Here is a 6,184-nt window from a genome sequence, read left to right on the forward strand (position 1 = left end):
AAGAGAAGCCTGGCCTAGGACCTGTGGAGGGGACCAAATTTGCAAATCCTTGTAGATAACTCACATCACTCTAAATATTAAGCTTCTCTGTCTAAATCCAACAACACAAGAAGCACCAGGCTACATCTGCCTTCAAATGAGGCAATTTATTTGGAAAATTGTCTGTTACAAAAGTCGGAATTATGTGCATTTGACTTGAACCGCAAAACACTGAAAACTTGATATTCTACGGTCACTGCCCAGGGTTGTGCGATTTACATTGATTATCTCCTTTCATCTTCTCATATTCTTGTTTGTATTATTAGACCATTTTATAAGTGGAAATTCTGAGTCTTGAGACACAACAAATAATTGGCATAGGCCACTGAGCTGAGTCAATGGAGACTTGGGTCTGAATCCCAGGGCTGATAATAAAGGCACTCGAGCTTTCCTTGTCATCTAAAGCCAACTTCGATGGAAATCAAAATAGGTGGTGGTGTTTGCTGTGTTTTATTTGAAGAATAACTACACTTTCGACAAGACTGAAACTGTCATGAGAGACAGAAAAATTGCCATATGCATGTTTCTCCCTGGAATGACTCTTACCTTCTGCTTAACGACTAAAAGGAAGTGAGAATATAGACAAAACTAGAAAGTTATTATTGTGTTGGGTTCTTGGGGACTGCAGGTTAAAATCTCATAGGTTGACAAGGTACAAGTTTGGGGTACAAGTCAAAGGAAGAGAATTAGGAGTACTATTGCCATATGTGTGTTCTATAGCACCACCAGGCAGATGCAAGAGGTAGCTAGTATTTTTCTAAAATGAGCAAGTTGACAAAGAGATGTAGATGATTTCAGCTCTCCCTAAGTCTAAATGTTCACTCTACTTAACATCCCAATGCCCAATGTGGCTCTTCTTCTATATTATACTTTCAATCCAACATGTCAGTTTATGTGTACAATACATCTTGCTCAGTGCCCACTGTGTTTGTTAATCATCTTGCTAATAACTGCCTTTCAGAAAGCCAAAGAAGCAAAGAGGGAAATTGTTTATCCAAAATATCATCCACAGAAAGAATTAGAACCTTCTCAACAGGACGGGAAAAAATAATATGGCTTAGGCACTGGCTCTGTGAAGAAAGCATATTTCAAAGAGTACAGAAAGATGCTAGAAATTATTTCTAGGCTATAGATTTTACCCACTTATTTGTAGTGTTTTGGCCTTGCACATGCAAGGTAAGCACTCTACCACTGAACTATATACCCCAGCCTCATAGCTATTGACATTCAAACAAAGATAGCATGGATGAAAGGAGAGGAGGAGCTTTCAATGTGAAAAAAAATCTACATTCTAATACAATTTAAAAGTTGTAGATGGAATCCAACAATTAATCCTATAAAAAAATAAAAATAAATCATCATTATCAACAACAACAAAACAGGCTATGGATAAACAAAACTGTTAAGAATGGCCTGAACATGAGAAAACCAAAGCCAAGAAGCTAATATATTTATTTTTTAAACAATTGTTTTATATCAAGGGATTTGTACTAGAGGGAGTGATTGTGATTACTGAAAGAAAAGGAAAGTGTTTGGAGTTGATAATGTGATATTTGAAAAATGGCAGGCAGAAAGCTAAAGAGCTCAACCACTATTTTGTTTCTATACATCTATCAAACAGAATTATCTTCAGACTGGGAAGGAAGGCACAAATTCAGTTAAGAGGAATATGAAACCTAAAGATAGTTGAAAAGATAGAAAAAGGAAAACCTGGGTTTTAAATGAGTTCACAATTCTAGACCCAGATGAATTATATCCTGTGGGACTTGCAAATAAGAGACACCACAGATGTAATCACAGAACCACATTACATAGTCTCTGAGAAGAGCAGTGCCCTAATTTTCAACAAGGAGGTAAAGTAACTGCTACTTCAGACCAATGCAACTGAAGCCAATTTTACAAAAGATCCTAGAACAGATTACTAAGCAGCTGGTAAAAGGAAAAACCTCTGCTTTTGCTTTAAGCAATAAGGTAGATAGCGATATGACAACTATTTAGACTGTATTTAGAAACAGAGCTTTTCACTGAAATTAAACTTGTTAACAAGGTTAATGACATATTTAATGTGATGCATAATCTTGTCTCCTACTGCAGGGGAACCAAGCATAAATGGAGCCTTTCACACAAGTGAAAACAATATTCTCTCAAAGCAGTTTTTCTACAGTAGGATAGAAAATGGGAGCCCAAAGCCAGCCAGCCAGCAAGCACTCCTCCACCTGCCCGCACTGCCTAGACAGACTGAGGAAAGAGGGCGCGCTGCCTGAAGCCAAGCTCATCTCAGACTCCAGCTCCCTTCCCACCTGAGGACTCAATCACTAAGCTAGGTAACCAGCTCTCCTGAGATTCTTTCTGCTTCTAGAAGAGATCCTCTGTGATGAGACAATTAGCAAGAGGAGTCTTTCGTGTGTACCTTTCCAACACCCCCAAACCACAGGATTGGGTGAGCTGGAGTGAATGGCTGAGGAAGAGGAGAGTCCAAGGGGACAAGGCAGTGCATAAACCATCAGTTGCTTTGGAGATGTATAGCACTTATTACCCAGTGTTCAAGGAATGGGAATGGAGAAAGCTTCACAAGAAACACATATATGGAAAGAGTTCTGAGCTTGACATGCTGCCTGGCATTCGGTTCAGTGATCCTCTGTGTTTGGGGGAAGAAGAGAAGGAGTGCTACAGATGAAGTGAGGGACCCAGCCAACTGTAGAAGCTGGGTAGCGAATACACAGGGGCCAAAAGGTGTTGGTGTTTGCTTGTTTTTAATCACTAAATGCTCACCCACTTGAGTCAGTTATTAAAACAACAGCCACCCAGACTCCTTAACTGGCCTGCAAGGTCCTCTATCTTGCTTGGCCCTCATTTCCTACTCCTCCATCCTCCTTACCCACCATACACTTCCTCACCACTATTCTGAGCTCACCAAGCACTTATTTCATTAGACCTTTGTAAAGGGTGGTCTTAGTTGTCTCCACTTAAATATCTACCCAGCTTACCAAGACAATACAGCTACCGTTCCTCATCAGGCGGAACTTTCCCCTTGCACTGAGATTAGCTTCAGGCATACTTATTTTATGTTCACTATTTCTTTGTTGCTAGAGCTTACGTTACCAGTGTAAGGAATTTTTGTTTGTGTTCAATGCTGAAAATGTTTAACCACCCCATACAGTGGCTGTAAAGTAGAATGAATGTAGTCCAAAGCCTGTGGCAGGAGCTGGGGAGATGGTGTAGATGTTTGGGTACTAGTCTCTTGTTCAACAGTTGGAAATCAACTCTCATGCTAAATAAATCTCCACTGGATTTCCGGAGAGGCATGAAGAACACAGCTCATCAGAATTACTGCCCTTTTTCTCTCACCTGTAGGTGATTTCATTATTTTCTGTGGAGGCATCTAATGAATGCTATTTCTAGTTACAGCTTGTGATATAGCTAAACATCTCCCAATAATTTCTTTCTAAATCATAGGATCATTTTTCTCAAAACTGAGACTTTCTGAGCTAGAGATGAGACTTAGAGCTGTACTATCAGCTATTCAGGAAGCTGCCCTCCCCCTCCCCCGCCCCCCAAAAACATGAGACCTTACCTGAAAATATAAAACATGTGTGGCTCAAGTGGTAGAGTGCCTGCCTAGCAAGCACAAGGCTCTGCATGCAAACAAAGAAATTGAGACTTTCTGATTTTTCAAAGGAAATGTTGGGCTCAGGCAAAACATGTATTTTCAAAAGGGAATTATCACAGATGTTCAAAACAAGTCTGTTTTGGGTTTTGTTTGTTTTTGCCAGTCCCGGGCCTTGGACTCAGGGCCTAAGCACTGTCCCTGGCTTCCTTTTGCTCAAGGCTAGCACTCTACCTCTTGAGCCACAGCGCCACTTGTGGCTTTTTCTGTTTACGTGGTGAATTGAATCTGATGAATTGAACCCAGGGCTTCATGCATGCTAGGCAAGCACTCTACTGCTAAGCCACATTCTCAGCCTCCAAAACAAGTTTTATGATTAGGAAAAATGTAGGCATGAAAGCCCAACTTAAGAGGACTATATCAAGACTTCTTGTATGGGAAGCAATGCCAACAGGTTTTTACTTTCTTCATCTGTACCAACCTCCCACCACTAAGACTTAATCACCCACCCATGGCACAAAACTAAGTGTGCATCTTGGACAAACGACTTCTCTGGGCCTGTCTTTAAAAAAATGATCTGGGAAAAGAAAAACTATTTGTCTATACCACAGTACTTCCAAAAGACAAAGACCTGGAGTTATGGCTCTGTGGGTTTGTTCCCTAACATCAAGATAATCAAACAAGTAAGTAAATAAGAATGAAGAAGACAAAATCTTGGGAAACCAGGTTAACAATAGAGTAAGAGCCCACAAAAAGCTGGGATTCATGGCCTTCAGGAACAAGAATCTATAAGCTTGGGAACAGCTTATCCATCTTTTCTTTAACAATGTTATTAATCAAACATGTCTTGTTTGATTTAGTCACAAGTGCTGTTCAGCAACATACTGAAGCTTACAGTATAAATGCCGTTCAGAGTCTGACCTTTCCAGAGCTGACCAAGGCCAGAAGTTCAGGATAAAACCAACAGTTTTTCTGGTTCCATTTCTATGGCCCAGGCTTAGGTGTTCCCAGGCCTGAAGAAATACTGCCACCTGGAGGATCAGAGAAATTCCTTTGCAAAACGGACCCAAGGGTCAGCCATCCATAATTTAGCATCCAAGCAGAGACTAGAGCCACTATCAATCACCTCACAGACTTAGAATGTTTAGACTTAACTTCCTTTTTTTTTCATATTTTTTTCCTTTATTGTCAAAGTGAAGTACAGAGGAGGTTACAGTTTCATATGTAAGGCAGTGAGTACATTTCTTGTTCAACTTGTTACCTCCTCCCCAGACTTAACTTTCACACAACTTCCTTTTATTACGCTTACGAAACAGTTCATGAATTTCATTTCCCAATGTCACCCATGAAATCTTAGTGGCTCTTTGGGAAGAGGTTTCTTTTACTTGGCCCACAGAGCCACAAAATGAGTCAACGCTCTTGACTCCCATAAGCAACATTCTTAACTCCCCAAATCAAATGGGAGTTCTACTCCCATTCCAACTCAGGTTCCCAATCACAGCAGATACCCTCAAGGGTCCTCTAAGAGATGCCAGACCCAGCTACCATTATCTTCTCACACAACTAATTCCTAGCTGGAAGGAACTTCGACTATTATTCAGCTACCAAGTTGCCACCATAAGGGAAGAGAATGAAGTCTGCTTGCTTCTCCGTACCATGGTTTACAAACTTCTCTGGGGAACAGTCCCCAAGGACTAAGCCCACACAGCCCAAGAATTCTATTTCCTGTGGTTCTATGGGGAGGGAAGGAGTGAGAAGCACAGTTTTTGGTTATAAGAGATCCCACCTCCAAACTGCCGTACCTGTCATGCAACAGGAGTAGCTTCTATGAACAAAAGAAATCTGTGTAATAGCCCTGTGATGCATTTATTCCATTCTGCCCATTTGTTTCCTATTCTTTCAATTGCTGAGAAAGAATGCTAACTAAAATTGTGTGAATTTTCAAAAACCAGTATTTTCTTCCTCTTGTAAGAAGGCTTCTTTGTTCTACACACACACACACACACACACACACCAGTTGGCTCAGATCATTCTTTTTTCTGAGTTTTCAAGGAGGAGACAGAGGACAAACAGATTGTCTTTAACCCAGTTAAGAGAAAGGTTTACCAGTACTTCTTATTAGTTCCTCTGTGACCCTTAAATAGGAAAAGACTAAAGAGACTGACCAGAAAGAACTAAGGACAAAAAGGTGAAGGCAGAGAATATTGGAAGGCAGGGAGAAAAACAATCTATTTTAAGCCAAGGAACCAAGAGGCTGAGGAACCAAGCAGGCTTGGGGTACTGGAAAAATCCTCCAGAAATCATCTGCCTCAAAAGCACAGTAAGATCGCATACTTTACCTTCTTTTCAGAAAGGGAAACCATAATTCAATAGCAAGATAAAACCCAAGCAAGGGTCCAAGAGGTCCAGGGCCACTTAATCACAACACATGCTTCAAATGGCTTCCAAGACTTAAAACTACAAAAAATCAAGCTTAAAGATTAGCTACGTCCATCAAATGAAGCATTAGATGGTAGGGTCCAATGTGAGGATTCCAAA

Source organism: Perognathus longimembris, chromosome 3, assembly GCF_023159225.1.
Source record: "Perognathus longimembris pacificus isolate PPM17 chromosome 3, ASM2315922v1, whole genome shotgun sequence".
Lineage (NCBI taxonomy): Eukaryota > Metazoa > Chordata > Mammalia > Rodentia > Heteromyidae > Perognathus > Perognathus longimembris.